The sequence below is a fragment of the Pelmatolapia mariae genome, linkage group LG14 (assembly GCF_036321145.2).
Source record: "Pelmatolapia mariae isolate MD_Pm_ZW linkage group LG14, Pm_UMD_F_2, whole genome shotgun sequence".
Lineage (NCBI taxonomy): Eukaryota > Metazoa > Chordata > Actinopteri > Cichliformes > Cichlidae > Pelmatolapia > Pelmatolapia mariae.
Window position 1 is genome coordinate 3,095,404 of NC_086239.1, and position 18,721 is coordinate 3,114,124.

An 18,721-nucleotide genomic window follows, 5' to 3' on the forward strand; every position below is an offset into this window, starting at 1 on the left:
GCAAGATTTGGACTCAGCACATGGACAATGGCTTTAATGTGGGACCTTGATCTGATTGCAGAAACACAATTGGCCGCACAGTGGGAGAGGAGAGGCAGAATTAGCTGAGGCCAAGGTAAGTAAGGCTGTAGCTCAGGCGGTAGAGAAGGTCATCTACTGATTGGAAGGTTGGTAGTTTGATCCCTGGCTCCCAAAGTCTGCATGTCAAATACCCCTGGACAAGATGTTAACCCTAAGTTGCTCTCCGATGCATCCATCAGACTATGAATGGATGTTAGTTAGTAGAAGAAAGTGCTTGTGTGAATGTGGCATGTTGTATTAAGCGCACTGAGTACTCTGGGAGAGTAGAAAAGTGCTATATAAGAATCAGTCCATTTACCAACTAAAGACGGAGCGGGCAGAGACTTCCAGGCTGTGGAGCCTACCACTACATGCTGCTGACTACATGCTGATGTGTATAGCAGCTGGATAGCATAGCGGTAAGACTGATTATTTTTTAGAATAGTATTAAATTAAAAATTAAATCAGATCAGCACTGAGGTAAAAGAGGGATCTAAATTAGGGATCTAAATCAGCCTTTGAATACGGGTTTCCAAAAAATCCAGTTTCAAAACTTAACGAAACTTGGCAAAAACTTGTGAAAGGTGTGTTCTGTTGTGTGACATAGACAAGAAGCAAAATTAACAAATGTGTGAACAGACTAATCATGAGAAAATATAAGAGGAAGTGTCTAAACAGAAAGTCAACATCATCCTTTAAATCATTTCCAGATGGTGCAAAATAATAATAATATGCAAAAACTCCATATGCAGTGCATTTTTATGAACTTTGTGAGAAGGGGAACTTCAGACAATGATCAGACCTGATTCTCGTGGCAGTATCCAGATTTCACATGTGAAAACATCAATATATAAAATAAAATAAATTTGATACACATAATTACAAATATTTCTTTTTTCTTTATCTCTTTAAATTTACTCAAAAGTAAAGTACTAGTGAAGCTTTAAGGTATAAAAAATTAATTGGATCAGTACATTATTCTGTTCAATCCATTTAACATAACTCAAAAGAGGATTATGTGGGTACTAACATGTGGTTAAGATGTGAAAAAACATCAAACTTTATGAGTGTTTTAAAAGAGTCTTCATTTGTGCAGATCATCTAAATGTTTAGCTCAAAACTTATTTCCATTATTTGTCCCTCTTTCTTTTGACCTTCCATAACTTGAGATGGTGAACTGGAATAAACTATACCTCAGCTGAAATGGCGATTATTGGCACAGCGCTCTGGACTCTGCACCCTGCCCTGTGGAGCTGGGATGACCTCTACAGGAGGGAGGGAGGGGGGGAGGTGCTCTGTGATTGATTAGCTGGCCTGGGAGGACCACCACTCTCCCACTGGCTAGGGCATATGGAGCTGTGTGTCCTATGGACAGCTGCAACCGCAGCATTGTCCTTGTTCTGTATGTGTGCATGTGAAAGAACACCGTCTTGTTATTCCATATTATCTTCTCATCTTATGTAACACCTTAGGATCTTTTAGGAAAAGTTGCTACAGGTCTGACTTTACTGCTTGATTGAAAAGGAACCAATGCTTGCATAAAAATACTTTTTTTTTCTTTACTGTTAAAAACTGTCAAAAGGCCGGCCAACAGGCCAATACATATGAGGATGAATTTATTTCAAGCAGTATTATTACGGTGTGCATAGAAATATCCCTTTCATGTGTTTTAAAATAAATGTTTAAAAATAGTAAACATGCAAATTCAGCCCATTTATTTTTCATTATTGTTTGGTCAGTGTCTTTTAATGACTGCAGCTGGCTCAACAATAAACTACAGTTTTACAAAGGGATAAGTCGCTAAACAGAACTGGTAAATGAAGGAACTTAAGGCTGATAACATTCGATGGAGAATCTTTATGATCTGGTTTGACCCACTCCTCCATAACCTTTATAGGTTAAAAGTATCAGTATCTGTATTGGTATTGGCAAAACTGCTTTTAATTTACTTGGTATCGGATCGATACCAAAATTTGCAGCATTGCACACTAGTTGGTAGTTTGATCTCTGGTTTCTCCAGTCTGCATTCACAGCTCTCTTTAGATCCTTCCCCAACATTTTGTCAGGTTGACTTCTGGACGTGGACTGGGACATTAAAACCTGTTGGTTCTTGTCTTTTTCAGTCAAACTGTTGTAGATTTGCAGGTGTGCTTGGGATTATCGTACTGTGGAAAGACCTACCTGTCATGGTCCTCCAGTCTACTTTTCCCCTACCTTAGTGTTACGTCACAGAGAGAACCATGGAGGAGATTCTGTGTCTGCATGGATTAAACTAAAGGACCCACTACCTGATGACTGTTTTCTAAATAGAGACTGTGGATTAATCCCTGCGTGAAGATTTTGTAAATCGTTAAACTGCAACGTACAGTACATATAAACTCACTTAACCTTCTTTCTGAGTCTATGTTTGAGTCCGTCCTGCCTATTGACCATCACACAACTGTGGGGCTGTCAGACATGATAGCCATCGTCCTGAGATTCAGCAAAGGACAAGGTGCCAGGTGATAGACACTTTTTAATTTGATGTGTAGGCTACATCTTTTTTTTAAAATAGGAGAATATGAAGAATAAGTTCTATAAAAAAAAACAAACAAAAAAAAAACCGATCTATTTTTCATTGCTATATTTAAATTTATGTTTTGTGCAAGCCACAGGGAGCTACTGAAGATGACCAAAAAGCCTCATGTAGCTCTGTACTCAGTGTTTTTTTCTATAAATATACCATAAATACCCCTGCAGACCCCCCTCATATCGACCTCAGTCTCCTACCGATCAACCCATCACACAGATGCTTGCAGCAGCAACTTGTGAATGGGCTGACTTCATATTTTAATTTAGTATATGTAGTTTTAACCTGGCAAAATCATCAGAGGTGTGTAGGTGCAATATGAATCAGAGTAAGCCCCCACCAGCACCACAAAAAAACAAAAAAAACAGATGATTTGTAGTGGTAAGTTCAAGTGGATATCTGTCTGGGGTTAAAAGTGAAAGTAATTCATTACAGGGAGATAGTGCTTACTGATATTCCTCATCTTGACGTTTTGCAGCGTGGCAGTTGAGGTGAGGGGGGGTGAAATGGCCTGCAGTGATCGAAAAGGGGCTTGGGGTGAGCAACATCCAATGGCCCTATTGGAGGAGAAATGGCGATGAAGGGATAAGGGCCAAATGGATGGCTATATTTTACAGTGGGTCAGTTTGGATTGCGCTGTCCAACACTGTAATTATAAGTTTGGTTAGCAGAGAGGGAGAGAGAGGGTAGGAAGAGAGACAGTAGCCTTTGTCATGGCTGTAAATGAACAGCCAGGCTTAATTGAGTGGTAACCTCTGAAGCTGTTGTGCTAACACTGCAAAGAGATGGTGGGATGGAGGGACAGAGGGGTAAAAAAGAGGAGAGAAGTGCTGATAAGGACTTTTATGTTTGTCAGTTTGCCTTATCCTTCTAAACCCTGCCCACTAACAAAAGCAGGCTTCCCACACAAACAATGAGCAGAATTACACTGCACAAAGCAACATTTTCATAAAAATAAAAGGGTAGGACAAAACATATGAGTGGCTTAGTCATTTATAATAGTTTGACATGTTTGTAACATAAGGGCCACAATACATTCAATGAAAATGTAATTAAATATAATTCCAAGAAAACTTGTCACCTAGCAAATCTGATGTGAAGAATGTATGGTAAGATGGTGAGAGACATCTACAAAGTTGAATGCAGACGGTTTTCAAAGAGTGAATGTCTGTGATTATTATAGTTCAAGTGAAATATCTGGGTAATATCTTCATGAAATAAGAAAAAAAATATTATCTGGTAACTTCTCATTTGTCCAAAAGCAAATATTCAAATCAAATCAAATCACTTTTATTGTCACATCACATGTGCAGGTACACTGGTACAGCACATGCGAGTGAAATTCTTGTGTGCGAGCTTCACAAGCAACAGAGGTGTGCAAAATACAAATAACATAAGAACAAAGCAAAATATAAGAATAGGAAACTGAGAATTATAACAATAAATATATGTACAAATATAAGGATGTATGCGCATTACTGAATATGCGCATACATACCAAATATATATGTACATAAGTGTGTGTGTGTGTGTATACATATATGTAAAGCAAAATAAAATTGAATATACAGAGGTTAACAGTTGGATATTGTGCAAAAGATACAGTATGGAGTGCATAATGTTGAAGGTCCGGTAAGTGAGGGTGAGGTGTCTATGAAGTGTTCAGCAGTCTGATGTCCTGATGGAAACAGCTGTCTCTCAGTCTGCTGGTTCGGGACCGGATACTGCAGAACCTCCTGCCTGACGGAAGTAGTCTGAACAGTTTATGGCTGGGGTGACTGGAGTCCTTGATGATCCTCCCCGCTTTCCTCAGGCACCGCTTCCTAAAGATGTCCTGCAGGGAGGGAAGCTCACCTCCAGTTATCCTTTCGGCCCACTGCACCACTCTCTGGAGAGCTTTGCAGTTGTAAGCGGTGCTGTTACCATACCAGGTGGTGATGCATCCAGTGACGATGCTCTCAATGGCGCAGCAGTAGAAGGTCCTGAGGATGCGGGGGCTCATGCCAAATCTTTTCAGTCTCCTGAGAAAGAAGAGGCGCTGCGATTTTCATCAGTCTCAGCTGTGTACCAAGTTAGTGACATCAAAACAAAACAAAATTGTAATTCTTTATAAACTGCAAATGTAATAGCTCTTCTAATCATAGGGGTGTAACATTTTTCCACTGATAAAGGGGCCAGTGTTGCCTTTCTTACTTTTTAGAACCAGCCCACGCAGGTCCCAACAGTTTAATAATCACCACAGAGGTAGATAAATACATAACAAAAGATAAGATACAGATGAGTCCAAAGAGATACAAATGACTTATTGGAGATACAAAACAACCCCAGAGACACAAAATGACCAGAGAGATACAGAAATTTGCTAAAGCACATTCCTTAAATCTGGACACATTGCCAGTATGTAGGAGGGCACAACTAATCTGGTGCTAGGCTAACAAACTCTCATTTTGATACTGTTTGGGGTAGCTAATTGACAAGGTAAAGCCAGCATAGATAATCCACTAAACTAGCTAGTAGCTTGCTTTAAGCTTTTTGTGTTCAACAGGGAAAAAGAAGAAGTTTATGCTGTTCTGCCCTTACTGAACAAAAGTCCTTGGTGCTCATTTGAGCAGGACACAAATTCAGCTGAGGGGACTTTATAGGAGAAAGCAATATTCATTATTGCTGTAACAATAACCGGTTTAATCGCTAGAGAGCACTCTTCTGTGGTTAAAATATATCCTAAAAAGTTACAGAAAGAACACTTTAACACTTCTCTGTGTGACTTCTCACTCATTCTCTCTTCCGATCTTCTCATTTTCTCTCTCTGTCTTTCTGCTCCCCTCTTCCTGTCTGTGTTTCCTTTTCAATTCTCCTCTGCTCTAATTTCCCCTCCTCATCCAAGCCTGTGTGATTGTAGTGTCTCATCACAATTTTGGCAGACATTTCTTTTCATTTTCTTTCCTCATCTCCTGTCTTATTTTTGGCCTCACCCCCCCTACCCCCCCACCCAAAGCTTACAACCACCCACCCCTCCACCATGTTTTTTTTTCGCCTTTTCTGCTCCATCTCATGCTCTTCCTGAAATCTTTTGGCTCGTCATTCACGGTAGCTTGTTTCTTTCAATGTTCCGAGGTAATGGTGGAATATAGCCTGCCATCGGAAAGAAAGAGGGAACAATTTGTTCCCTTTGCAGTGAACGGGGACGGTTGTGATCAAGGGTGTGATCTGCAAACGCACAGGCCTGCTACCATACACACAAGCACAAATACACACAAAGCGATGATGATGAGGCCATTTCCTCCCTCATCTCCAGATCCTCATCTAACCACTAATGAAAAACATGACAATTACCCACAACTCTTTGCACCTCAGCTTTCAGCGGTAGTAATCTTGGCACTGATATGAAGTCAGCTTGTCGTTTTGCCTCCGCTGTCCCTTCCTCTTTCCAATCTGTCCGTCCCCTCCTCCTCTTCTTTTGTCCATTTAGACAGGAGCTAGGCATCGTGACTTTTCAGTGACGATGATGACTGCTGCCAAATGGTTTTAAGGATGTGACTGGAAATTGAGATATGATATATCTTTACTTACATTGGCCAGTTGGGGACTGACAAAGGCTATGTTGAGGGTAATGAACAGTGGATTAAGAGTGAGTAATGAAGCACCAAGGATTATCATTTGGTACCATGGGAGCTGCAGGAATCCTTCATTTTGTTAGTGGAGTCTGTGCACGTGTAATCTGTAAACTCTAGTTCAGATTCAGTGATAAACAATATTATCATTATCTCAGATAAATAAAGGGTTTTTAAGGTGAAGGTCCTATGAAATTTAAAAAAAAATTAACTTGGCATATATCCGTGTGCACAAGATAAATTGAAAATTCTTAATTTGAATGAGCCGTGGACAGTGTTACCTTGCTGTTTGCGTGATTACATATGAATGCATATTTGATGAGGCGATTTGGCTCTATGTAGCCCACATGACAGCGCATCGTTTCCTGACACTTTTCTACCTCTGTGCACCAGGTGACAGCAAGGTGTCACTTATGATGGCACTTTAATTAATTTTGTTTGTCCTGTTCACTGATAGTCATGGACCACTGAGTATCCACGTTCCTGCTGTTGGGGCTGATACAGAGCAGAAAGATAGTGAATTATGTGCATGTGCATGCCTGTGTGCATGTGTATAGGGAGAAAGAGAGAAACACAGAGAGAGAGAGAGCAAAGGCTAGTCTGAGCCATTTTTACTGGTCAGCATTTTTTAGTTTTGCAAAAACAGGTGAACAGTAAGATGAGATAAGACAATATAAGATGTGATTTATTTACATCAAATGTTATTATACAATAATAACTCATGAAAGTAAAATAAAATATAGAAAATAAACAACAAAGACAAAAAAGTACAAAATAATAAGACGCTCAAAAAAAGTAAATATCAATGATACCTTCAATAATCCAACCATACCTGCATTAAGGCCCACGGCACACTGAATGCTTGAAATCTGTGCAAATATTTTGTGCATTAAAAACGTCTTTAATGCAGCTGTTTTCGCCAAAGAGTAAGTTTTATTGATTTTTTTTAGCCCGACTCTGCTATCAAGAGTGGTTGGGCTGAAAGTGGTTGGGATGCAGCTTCCGTGGATAGTAAAGGAGGACATGCTGTGAGTTAGTGTGACACAGGAGGTTGCTAGTGATGAGGTGAGATGGAGGAAGATGGTCTGCTATAGTGACCCCTAAAGGGGGCAGCCAAAAAAAGGTATTTTTCAAATCTTAATAAACAGATCTGACCAATCAGATCAATGCATTTCTTGGTGTCTTGGTGGCGCTGTCACGTGGTGTTCGCTCGCTTTGTGGTAGAGTATTACTTCCTGTTCCTGCTCAAACACAGTGGTGTTTCTGAGTAGCTTTTCTGCTTAGCAATTGAATTAAAAACTTTTAGATACATTCCTTCTTCATAGTATAATCTTCACGTGCTTCACGTGATGCTTCAATCACCCTTTCTGTGTACTCACTACCTAATTTATAGCCAAAGTATTCACTCACTGTCTCTGTACTGTTTCGCTAGCTTAGCTTAGCTCGTAGCCGACTCGTTAGCACCATGGCTACTTCACCTGTCCCTCCTGCACTTTCCTGCTCATTGTGTCAGATGTTTAGTTACTCCTCGGCCTCCTTTAGCAGTAATGATACTTGTAACAAATGTAGCATATTTGCAGCTCTGGAGGCCAGGATTACTGAATTGGAGACTCGGCTTCGCACCCTTCATTCACCCGTAGCTAGCCAGGCCCCTGTAGCTGGTGCAGCCGAAGATAGCGTAGGCCCCGCTAGCTGTTCCCCGGCAGACCCCAAGCAGCTGGGGAAAGAGGGCAGCTGGGTGACGGTGAGGAGGAAGCATAGTCTTAAACAGAAGCCCCAGGTACACCACCAACCTGTTCATGTGTCTAACCGTTTTTCCCCACTTGGCGACACACCCGCCGGGGGTCAAACTCTGGTAATTGGCGATTCTGTTCTCAGACATGTGAAGCTAGAGACACCGGCAACCATAGTCAATTGTCTTCCAGGGGCCAGAGCAGGCGACATTGAAGGAAATTTAAAACTGCTGGCTAAGGGTAAACGTAAATACAGTAAGATCATAATTCACGTCGGCAGTAATGACACCCGGTTACGCCAATCGGAGGTCACTAAAATCAATATTGAATCGGTGTGTAACTTTGCCAAAACAATGTCGGACTCTGTAGTTTTCTCTGGTCCCCTCGCCCAATCAGACCAGGAGTGACATGTTTAGCCGCATGTTCTCCTTAAATTGCTGGCTGTCTGAGTGGTGTCCCAGAAACGATGTGGGCTTCATAGATAATTGGCAAACCTTCTGGAGGAAACCTGGTCTTGTTAGGAGAGATGGCATCCATCCCACTTTGGATGGAGCAGCTCTCATTTCTAGAAATATGGACCAATTTATTAAACCCCCCAAAATATGACTATCCAGAGTTGGGACCAGGAAGCAGAGTTGCAGTCTTACACGCCTCTCTGCAGCTTCTCTCCTCCTGCTACCCCCCCAAAAACCCGTCTCCTTTGAGACTGTGTCAGCTCCCAAAAAGACAAAAAACAAACCAAAAACCAGCAATAAAAAACTTAAACATAAAAAATCAAAAAGAAAGAACAATACAGTATCCACATCTGAACCAAAGAGTAAAACAGTGAAATGTGGATTATTAAATATTAGGTCTCTCTCCTCCAAGTCTCTGTTAGTACATGACTTAATAATTGACCAACAAATCGATTTACTCTGCCTTACAGAAACCTGGTTGCAGCAGGATGATTATGTTAGTTTAAATGAATCAACACCCCCGAGTCATTCTAACTACCAGAAACCTCGAAGCACAGGCCGAGGGGGCGGTGTGGCAGCAATTTTTCACACCAGCCTATTAATCAACCAAAGACCCAGACAGACTTTTAATTCATTTGAAAGCCTGATGCTTAGCCTCGTCCACCCCAGCTGTAAAACTCAGAAACCAGTCTTACTTGTTATCATCTATCGTCCACCTGGGCCTTACACAGAGTTTCTCTCTGATTTCTCAGACTTTTTATCTGATTTAATTCTCAGCTCTGATAAAATAATTATTGTGGGTGATTTTAACATCCATGTAGATGCTAAAAATGACAGCCTCAACATGGCATTTAATCTGTTGTTAGACTCAATTGGCTTCTCTCAAAATGTAAAAGAACCCACCCACCACTTTAATCACACTCTAGATCTTGTGTTAACATATGGCATAGAAACTGAACATTTAACAGTGTTTCCTGAAAACCCTCTGCTATCTGATCATTTCCAGATAACATTTACATTTACAATGATTGATTACACAGCAGTGGAGAGTAGACTTTATCAAAGTAGATGTCTTTCTGAAAGTGCTGTAACTAAGTTTAAGAATATAATCCACCCACTGTTATCATCTTCAATGCCCTGTACCAACATAGAGCAGAGCAGCTACCTGAACGCTACTCCAACAGAGGTTGATTATCTTGTTAATAATTTTACCTCCTCACTACGTACGACTCTGGATACTGTAGCTCCAGTGAAAACTAAGGCCTCAAATCTGAAGTCCCTGACTCCGTGGTATAATTCTCAAACACGTAGCCTAAAGCAGATAACTCGTAAGCTGGAGAGGAAATGGCGTGTCACAAATTTAGAGGATCATCATTTAGCCTGGAGAAATAGTTTGCTGCTTTATAAGAAAGCCCTCCGCAAAGCCAGAACATCTTACTATTCATCACTGATTGAAGAAAATAAGAACAACCCCAGGTTTCTCTTCAGCACTGTAGCCAGGCTGACAAAAAGTCAGTGCACTGTTGAGCCAACAATCCCTTTAACGTTAACTAGTAATGACTTCATGAACTTCTTCACAAATAAAATTTTTATCATTAGAGAAAAAATTACCAATAATCATCCCACAGATGTAATATTATCTACAGCTACTTTTAGTACCATCGATGTTAAGTCTTTTTCTCCAATTGATCTTTCTGAGTTAACTTCAATAATTACTTCCTCCAAACCATCAACGTGTCTTTTAGACCCCATTCCTGCAAAACTGCTCAAAGAAGTCCTGCCATTAATTAATTCTTCAATCTTAAATATGATCAACCTATCTCTAATAATCGGCTATGTACCACAGGCCTTCAAGCTGGCTGTATTTAAACCTTTACTTAAAAAGCATCTCTAGACCCAGCTGTCTTAGCTAATTATAGGCCAATCTCCAACCTTCCTTTCATATCAAAAATCCTTGAAAGAGTAGTTGTCAAACAGCTAACAGATCATCTGCAGAGGAATGGCTTATTTGAAGAGTTTCAGTCAGGTTTCAGAGCTCATCACAGCACAGAAACAGCTTTAGTGAAGGTTACAAATGATCTTCTTATGGCCTCTGACAGTGGACTCATCTCTGTGCTTGTCCTGCTAGACCTCAGTGCAGCGTTCGATACTGTCGACCATAATATCCTATTAGAGCAATTGGAACATGCTGTAGGTATTACAGGTACTGCACTGCAGTGGTTTGTATCATATCTATCTAATAGACTCCAATTTGTTCATGTAAATGGAGAGTCCTCTTCACCCACTAAGGTCAATTATGGTGTTCCACAGGGTTCAGTGCTAGGACCAATTCTATTTACATTATACATGCTTCCCCTAGGCAGCATCATTAGAAGACATAGCATAAATTTTCACTGCTATGCAGATGACACGCAGCTCTATCTATCCATGAAGCCAGGTAACACACACCAATTAGTTAAACTGCAGGAATGTCTTAAAGACATAAACCTGGATGGCCACTAACTTTCTGCTTCTTAATTCAGATAAAACTGAGGTTATTGTACTCGGCCCTGAAAATCTTAGAAATATGGTATCTAACCAGATTCTTACTCTGGATGGCATTACCTTGGCCTCCAGTAACACTGTGAGGAACCTTGGAGTCATTTTTTAACAGGACATGTCCTTCAATGCACATATTAAACAAATATGTAAGACTGCTTTCTTCCATTTGCGCAACATCTCTAAAATTAGAAATATCCTGTCTCAGAGTGATGCTGAAAAACTAGTTCGTGCCTTCATTACTTCCAGGCTGGACTACTGTAATTCATTATTATCAGGAAGTCCTAAAAACTCACTGAAAAGTCTTCAGCTAATCCAAAATGCTGCAGCAAGAGTACTGACAGGGACTAGGAAGAGAGAGCAGATTTCTCCTGTTTTGGCTTCCCTTCACTGGCTTCCTGTTAAATCCAGAATTGAATTCAAAATCCTGCTCCTCACATACAAGGTCTTAAATAATCAGGCCCCATCTTATCTTAATGACCTTGTGGTACCATATCACCCTATTAGAGCACTTCGCTCTCGCTCTGCAGGCTTACTTGTTGTTCCTAGAGTATTTAAAAGTAGAATGGGAGGGAGAGCCTTCAGTTTTCAGGCCCCTCTTCTGTGAAACCAGCTTCCAGTTTGGATTCGGGAGACAGACACTATCTCTACTTTCAAGATTAGGCTTCAAACTTTCCTTTTTGCTAAAGCATATAGTTAGGGCTGGACCAGGTGACCCTGAATCCTCCCTTAGTTATGCTGCAATAGACGTAGGCTGCCGGGGATTCCCATGATGCATTGAGTTTTTCCTTTCCAGCCACTCACTATGTGTTAATAGACCTCTCTGCATTGAATCATATCTGTTATTAATCTCTGTCTCTCTTCCACAGCATGTCTTTATCCTGTTTTCCTTCTCTCACCCCAACCGGTCGCAGCAGATGGCCCCGCCCCTCCCTGAGCCTGGTTCTGCCGGAGGTTTCTTCCTGTTAAAAGGGAGTTTTTCCTTCCCACTGTCGCCAAAGTGCTTGCTCATAGGGGGTCATATGATATGATTGTTGGGGTTTTCTCTGTATTTATTATTGTGCTATCTACTGTACAATATAAAGCGCCTTGAGGCGACTTTTGTTGTGATTTGGCGCTATATAAATAAAATTGAATTGAATTGAATTGAATTGAATTGCATTTGGCAACACGTGCCCTCATAACTCAAATCACACACTGGTCTTGAATAGATAATGAAGTGGAACTAGTAAAATAATACTATTTTACCACAGACACACACAGCTGGACACTGCTCCAGGTCAATCGGCTTGCCGAAATGATTTCTCTGCCTCTTCAGATGTGGTCTCAACTCTGCTTTTAAGAGTTTAAACTGCCCCCCTGACATCCAGAAATATGTATAAAAGCCTCACAAATCTCACAACATCTCACAAATTAATTCAGGTATTTTAAGAAGTGGCACCAAAGGGTGTGTTCCAATTATAGGGGGAACACACTCCTCAGCCTCCCTGGGAAAGTCTATGCCAGGGTGCTGGAAAGGAGAGTCCGGAGGATAGTTGAACCTCAATTCAGTTTTCGTCCTGGTCATTTAACACTGGACCAGCTCTTTATCCTCTCGAAGATACTTGAGGGTGAATGGAAGTTTGCCCAACCAGTCTACATGTGCTTTGTGGACATGGAGAAGGCATTTGACCGTGTCCCTCGGGGTGTCCTGTGGGAGGTGCTTCGGGAACATGGCGTGTCTGGCCCATTGCTACGGACCATTAGATCCTTATACAACCGTTGCAGCTTGGTCCACATAGCCGGTAATAAACTAGACTCTTCTCCAGTGGGTGATGGACTCTGCCAGGGCTGCCCTTTGTCACTGTTTCTGTTTGTAATTTTTATTGACAGAATATCTAGGTGTAGCCAAGTGGCGGAAGGCTTTCACTTCAGTGGTCTCAGAATCTCATCTCTAGTTTTCTCAGATGATGTGGTTCTGTTGGCTTCATCGGGTGATGGCCTCCAGCTCACACTGGAATGGTTCACGGCCGAGTGTGAAGCGGTGGGAATGAGAATCAGCACCTCCAAATCTGAGGCCATGGTCCTCAGCTGGAAAAGGCTGGAGCGCCCACTCTGGGTCAGGGACGAGTTCTTGCCCCAATTGGAGGAGTTTTAGTATCTCGTGGTCTTGTTCACAAGTGATGGGAAAAGCAAACAGGAGATCGACAGGCCTATCTCCCTTCCCACCCTATCTCTAAGCTTAGCTATCTGGGAGGGGTTCAGAGTAGAGCTGCTGCTCCTCCACATTGAAAGGAGCCAGTTGAGGTGGTTCAGGCATCTGATAAGGATGCCTCCTGGGCGCCTCCTGGGTGAGGTGTCCCGGGCATGTCGCACCGGGAGGAGGCCCCGGGGCAGATCCAGGACACCGTGGAGAGATTACATCTCTCGGCTGGCCTGGGAACGCTTTGGTTTTGCCCCAGACAAGCTGGAGGGGGTGGCCAGGGAGAGGGAGGTCTGGGCTTCTCTGCTTAGGCTGCTGCCCCAGCGACCCGGCCCCGGATAAGCGGAAGAAGATGGGTGCATGGAAACCATATTTAATGTAATAAAATTATATAACACCAATAACAAGTGAAAATACCCTGGAAAAACTAGTAACAAGGATTGTAATCACAGCAATCTACTGTTCATTTTTGATCATATCAATTGCAATTATGGATTTTTATGGGTCACTTCACATAAAAAGGTGGTTTATTTTTTAAATCTTTACTGTGAAAAAAATTTAGAGGGATAAAGTCAATGGCTTAAAAACATTTCATTGTAATTACAATTAATCAGATATGATTCATAAAAAAAAAATCATGGTTATTTAATTAATATAAACATTAAAAGATGTAAATTCAATATTAGCTTGACTTTTTTTTAAGTTACCTTAATTTGTTTAAGATGTTCAAGTTTAATGTGATAATAGTGCTATAATAAAGCATTATTACATTTTGATTTGCTATATTTGTCTTTAAAAACAATTTTTAAAGGATAAAAGATGTATTATAATCTCTGCACACTGTCTCACCATTATTCATTATTCATCTAAATTCTTACTTTTGTGAAAAAATAAATATTTGGCCTCCAACACTGTCACTGAACAACATGAATTGTAAAATGATGAGATTTAGCTTTAAAATATAAACTCTTAGACAGATAAGACACATAGAGCATAGATAGACCACAAAAGAAAACAAAACAACAGAAAATAACTTCAACATCCTTGATGACAAACCTAAAATTGTCTGGAATCTCTGACATTTGGTTCTACATATTAAATCTCTCTGTGCTAAATGGCTTTTAATGACCCAAACAAACAAAACAGAACAAAAATTTAAAATTAGTTTGGCCTTTTGCCAGTGTCCTTGTAACTAATAACAATATTCAATTCAATTTTATTTATACAAATCTCAACTTCAGTCACCTCAAGGCGCTTTATGTTGTAAGGTAGACCCTACAATAGTACATACAGAGAGAAACCCAACAATCATATGACCCCCTATGAGCAAGCACTTTGGTGACAGTGGGAAGGAAAAACTCCCTTTTAATAGGAAGAAACCTCCAGCAGAACCAGGCTCAGGGAGGGGCGGGGCCATCTGCTGTGATTGGTTGGGGTGAGAGAAGGAAAACAGGATGAAAGACATGCTGTGGAAGAGAGACAGAGATTAATAACAGATATGATTCAATGCAGAGAGGTGACTGAAGAGGAAATACTCAATGCGTCATGGGAATCCCCCAGCAGCCTACATCTATTGCAGCACAACTAAGGGAGGATTCAGGGTTACCTGATCCAGCTCTAACTATATGCTTTAGCAAAAACGAAAGTTTGAAGCCTAATCTTAAAAGTAGAGATAGTGTCTGTCTCCTGAATCCAAACTGGAAGCTGGTTCCACAGAAGAGGGGCCTGAAAACTGAAGGCTCTCCCTCCCATTCTACTTTTAAATACTCTAGGAACAACAAGTAAGCCTGCAGTGTGAGAGTGAAGTGCTCTAATAGGGTGATATGGTACTATAAGGTCATTAAGATAAGATGGGGCCTGATTATTCAAGACCTTGTATGTGAGGAGCAGGAATTTAAATTCTGGATTTAACAGGGAGCCAATGAAGCGAAGCCAATACAGGAGAAATCTGCTCAGGAGTGTTGATTCATTTAAAAGTACATAATCATCCTGTTGTAACCAGGTTTCACTAAGGCAGAGTAAATCGATTTATGGATCAGAGACATGATCAAGAGATCACTGATATGAGACAGAACAAGAAGTCCATTCAGATTCTGCAGGTAGTCCAGCTCCCCCAGTATGGCACATCCATAGGTGATGTTGCAAGAAAGTTTGCTGTGTCTCCCAAGTGGCTGAACAACCAGAAGATTAGGCTGTTGCATGAGAGCTGGGTGGCTCTTCAAATCAGCCACAGGACCAATACCTGCTTCTTTGTGCAGTGAGGAACAGAACAAGTATAACTGTTTCCACAAAACGAACTGCACATTTTTGACCAAACTGTCAGAAACAGATTCATTGAGGGTGATACAAGGTCCCAGCATCCTTTAGTGAAAGCTGTGTTCATAGCCTATCACCATGCAGATTGACTGGCATCCCCCAGAGAATATTATAACTGGATGGTCTTGCACTGGCACCATGTTCTCTTCACAGATAGGAGCAGGTTCACAAAACTTTTGTTTTAAGGGAAAGACTGACCATAGGCTGCTTGTTCTTTTCCCCTTTTTATAGTTTGCTGGGTTTAACTGGAAAAGGCATCTGTTTTATTTAATACAAAACAAACAAAGAAACAAAAAACCTCCAATAGTAATCAGTAATTAAATCTGTGTTCTACTGTGACATACGTTTTTCATATATTACCAAGAAAAGTAACAACATTTGGAATTTGCAAAGAACATGTTTGTAATGTGAGTCTGCATCTTAACTCTACACCAGAGTAGTGTGTTTGTCCACAGAGGTTAGGTGAAGTAGTAACTCTAAATTCTTACATTTTTAGTTAAGTTAAGCATGAGCATTTGTGATCTGTCATAAAGTGTAGAATATTAACCTTTAATCAGGATTAATGCAGAAATCCCTGATGGAATACAGCAAATGTCCAAAGAAGAAAAAATAAACACCAAAATCTTTACATCTTCAAAGAACAGGGAAGAAATGAGGGGACGGTACCGAACAATCTGAAAATGAACAAAGGATACGGGTTACAAATGCACACAAGGAAATTAGGGGAGGTGTAGACACAGCTAGTGAGCAAGGCTTGGCTAAAATTATATGATACAAATGATAAAAAAAAGAAGGTCAAATAAATGCAAGAAACAGGAGACAAATGACTAGCTTAAGAAAAATAAGAAGTGATAAACAGTAACTGAAGCAAAGAGATGCAGAGACAAGAATGAATAACATTAAAGAACCACACAGAGAGGCCACTGAGGGAACAACTTAAACTCTATAATTAGGACCACATTAACTTTGTACTTTTCATGGGCCTCTATAAAGTGTTCAGTCTTACATTGTGACACACAAGATGAAAGTCAGTGGTTATCAGAATCAGAATACTTTATTAATCCCAAAGGAAATTATGTGGGTTACAGTTGCTCCAGTACAGTAACAGACTAAACTATTTAACAATGCAATATGTTACAGATTTACAGATTTAAGAAATAGCACAATATATACAACTCACTCAATAATAACTATCAAGGATTGACAGAGGTGATTATAAATAAATATCAAGAATACTGACAGCAACATTACTGAGTAGAATGGAGCGTGTGCAAAAAGGGTGTAACGATTGCAGTGTTTACAGTGTGTTAGATGGAGGAGTTGTACAGGGCGATGGCCACAGGCAGGAATGATTTCCTGTGTCGTTCAGTGGTGCTTTTTGGTAATCTCAGTCCTTCCTGTAAAGTGCAGTGGTGTTTTTAACCCAGTCCAGTTTATTGTCTATGTGTACTCCAAGGTATTTATAGTCCTCCACAGTGTCCACGTTGACCCCGTGGATTGAAACAGGGGTCAAGGTTTTCCTCAAATAATGTCCCTCATTTCTATGTAGATAACCTTTAAAGGTTTTCACAGAAACACTGCAACTATGACGTATAATTTCTGAACATGTGTTTTGTGTGGAAACAGAGCTACGTTGTAACAGATAGTAGATAACGGATACATTGTTCTCTTGCTAACCACCTCGACTACCCTATCCAATGCAGGTGAGTTAGATTATAGTGTATAAATGATTTAATAACTCCTAGGCATATTATCAAGGAAAGTTGTGATGTAGTGGAAACACCAAATCCATTTTAATAAATCAGGCCAGTTGAACAGGTGCAGGCCTAGCTAGCTTTCAGATTAGGATCTCTTTAGAAATCTGTTGGTTTTACAAATATGCAACCAATATGTTTAATCAGCTGTTTTGCCAACACTTCATTTTCCATTAATAGTTTCAGTTACCAATGTGTTCAAATCTTTCCATCTAGCTACTATTTCTTTGTTATTTATATATTAAAATAAACATGGAACATTTTCTTCAGAATTATTATGTTTAATTGTGATCATTTATACATTATATTTGCCGTAATCAAATTTTTGTTTTAGTGAAATGTTTTCATTTTATTGCTTCTTTTGGTGAAGTATTGGTTCTAAAAATTCCTCCACCACATGTGATTGTCAGGTAATAGAAAATATTATTTTAAGAATGTCGTCGGTATTTATTGTAAATAAATATAATGGAAATGATAACATTTTAAAATCCTTCAGCCAGTAAGAAACGGAAAAAAGGTGAAGACGTCACTTTTTCAGCAGTTCAGCAAACTGCAGGAAAATAAGAATAAAAGGCAAGCAACAGGAAATAGTATGCTTTAATCTGATCTAATTTGTATCGTTAAATAGTGGAAGAAGAAGAGGTGTGTGTGTGTGTGTGTGTGTGTGTTTGTTTGTGTGTGTCTCTCTGTGTATCTGCTGTGTGTGTATCTTTCTGTAAACGTCACAGCATGCCGCTGTTTTCTAAATCATGAAATGAATACTAATTACTCAGGCCCACCCCACCTTCCTTCACACTGTGCCTGTATTTCAATGTAAGCTACACGACTATATTTCTTCATGAATTCATTGTCATGATTTTGATGTTCACATTTTTAATAAAATCTATCCACACATGGAGAGAGCTATAGGATGCATTCAACTACTGGCAAATTATTTCAACCCGACTGCAGTTCAACTTTCACTATCTGAAAATGAAGGATGAACCAAACGGATATCTGTCATATCAAAGAGCTAGATTAGACATAGGTGACAATGAGCTAACATATTGCACAACAGAGTAGCTCACTTTGTTGTGAACACTTGGGAAGCTTTTATTACATGTAGGGTAATTACATTTTTTTGCCATCAGCTCCATTTAAATGATTACTTTTCACTTGTTGAATTTTGCATGTAGTGAAATGCACATATTGCAGGTTATTCTATAGTTATAGCATATTGCAGAATAGCGATCTAAAATAGTACCATGGAGATGTACTTGTCCTTCAGATCGTGGAGAGACCGCTCTGGAGAAACAGATGAAGGGGAGCAGATCCACATGCTATAGTGCTACATTAATTATTCATAGAAAATGCAGACTAGGGCTATGAGAGTGAAATGTTGTTGTGTGAAAAGCCAGGAAATAAGAAAGTGGAAGCAGAAGGAGGGGGCATTGATGTAAATAAATAAACAAATAAATAAATAATAAACAATCACAGCACCCCTCACTGCACACACTGCAAGGA

General features: G+C 40.1%; 1 protein-coding gene across 1 annotated transcript in view; it reads right to left on the reverse strand.

Annotated features, from left to right (window-relative positions):
* Positions 1 to 5,408: 5,408 nt before the first annotated feature.
* Positions 5,409 to 18,721, reverse strand: part of lhx1a (LIM homeobox 1a) — a 158,712-nt gene continuing 145,399 nt past the window's right edge. Inside the window, exon 6 of the transcript XR_010095548.1 lies at positions 5,409 to 5,418. The gene's annotated coding sequence lies outside the window, so the exon portion shown is untranslated. The remainder of the gene's footprint in view (positions 5,419 to 18,721) is intronic.